At 36.5% G+C, this 1613-nt stretch overlaps 1 non-coding gene across 1 annotated transcript; it reads right to left on the bottom strand.

Moving 5' to 3' along the window:
* Positions 1 to 689: 689 nt before the first annotated feature.
* Positions 690 to 796, bottom strand: LOC131180326 (small nucleolar RNA R71). The gene has a single exon (XR_009149102.1). It is a non-coding gene; the product is annotated as a small nucleolar RNA R71 (small nucleolar RNA).
* Between the last annotated feature and the right edge of the window lie 817 nt (positions 797 to 1613).

The raw sequence follows: 1613 nt of genomic DNA, 5'->3' as shown, positions 1-1613 counted from the left end.
ATTTGGAGGGCGGCCCATACCTATTTTGAAGGAAACGACACTCTGATCAAGACTAATTTTTTGGCCCCACCCTCTTGAGGCCAAATTCGATTGTTTTCTAGGGTTTTGAGGCATTTTTCTATTTTTATTTTGATTTCTTTTTATTTATGACAAGCACTTCTCAATCCGGTGAGTTGATCTTTGATCCAGAAGTAGAAAAAATAGCTAAATAGTTGAGAAAATTGGCTAACCAAGGTAGGCTGATTCTGAGTACATCTAAAGGAGTCCAATCTCCAAAGGAGTTAAGTTCGGATTCGGATTTAGATTCAAATTCTGAAAACGAAACCATGGCTGCTAGGACTTTGAAAGAGTTGGCTGCTCCTGATCTAAACCAACAGCCTTTGTGTATTCAATACCCTGCTTTAAATGTTATTTTTGAGTTGAAATCTGAACTAATCCATTTGTTGCCTAAGTTTCATGGTCTTATAGGTGAGGATCCACAAAAGCATTTAAAAGAATTTCATGTTGTGTGTTCCAGCATGAAACCTCAAGGAGTTTCCGAGCATCAAATTAAGCTTTGAGCTTTTCCCTTCTCACTGGAAGGCACAGCTAAGGATTGGCTGTATTACCTTGCTTCTGGATCTATCAACTCATGGAATGGGATGAAGCAGATATTTTTGGAGAAATACTTTCTTGCTTCCCGTGCTGCCAATATAAGAAAAGAAATTTGTGGCATCCGGCAGTACAATGGAGAGAGCTTGTATGAGTATTGGGAACGATTTAAGAAACTGTGTGCAAGCTGTCCCCATCATCAAATAAGTGAGCAGCTTCTGATTCAGTACTTCTATGAGGGACTTCTACCAATGGACCACAATATGATAGATGCTGCTAGTTGAGGAGCTTTGGTTGACAAGACACCAGAAGAGGCAAGGAGGCTGATTGCTAACATGGCAGCAAATTCTTACAGTTTGGAATGAGAATGGATCACACACCTATTGTAGGAGCAGAAGTATGAAAAACACAAGTTTATATCATTGAATTCAAAAAATTTTTCACCTAGGGTCACATGCATCATGCAAGATTTATTTTTATCTATTTGATTTCAATGATAAACAACATATTAAAACTCTTTAAATATGTTTTTTGGATTTACATTTTCCATTTAAGATTTTAAAATTAATCATATTAATTTTAAGAACCCTATATTAGATCAAGAACAAGTGCACTAACCTCTTGATGCACTGCAGTGTATTTATCACCTTTGGGATGCATTTTTAGGACACCAGATATTGTCCCTCTAGCTTGTCCACACCAAGATCACCAATGGCAGCCATTGAATAGCTTATAAAGCTTTTTCTATGAATTAAAAAATTAAGTTTTTCCTTTTAAGAGATTACAGATGTAAACAGGACACTACAAACAATTTCTAGTATTTTTAATTCAAGAGATTATTTGCTAATCTCTTTGAATTGATGAGAGAAGAAGAATAAGAGAAGGGAATGGAAGCCAACAGTGGCGGCACAAAGAGAATGAGCAGCTTGTGTAATTTGTTCTTTCATCCTTACATTTATATAGCTAGGTCACCACTTAAAACCCTTGCCACATCTCACCTTTTGATTAGCTCTAGGTTTAAT

The sequence above is a fragment of the Hevea brasiliensis genome, chromosome 5 (genome assembly GCF_030052815.1).
Source record: "Hevea brasiliensis isolate MT/VB/25A 57/8 chromosome 5, ASM3005281v1, whole genome shotgun sequence".
NCBI classification, from domain to species: Eukaryota; Viridiplantae; Streptophyta; class Magnoliopsida; order Malpighiales; family Euphorbiaceae; genus Hevea; species Hevea brasiliensis.
Note: the sequence above shows the minus strand (reverse complement) of the source record. Positions and strands in the feature narration are given on the sequence as shown.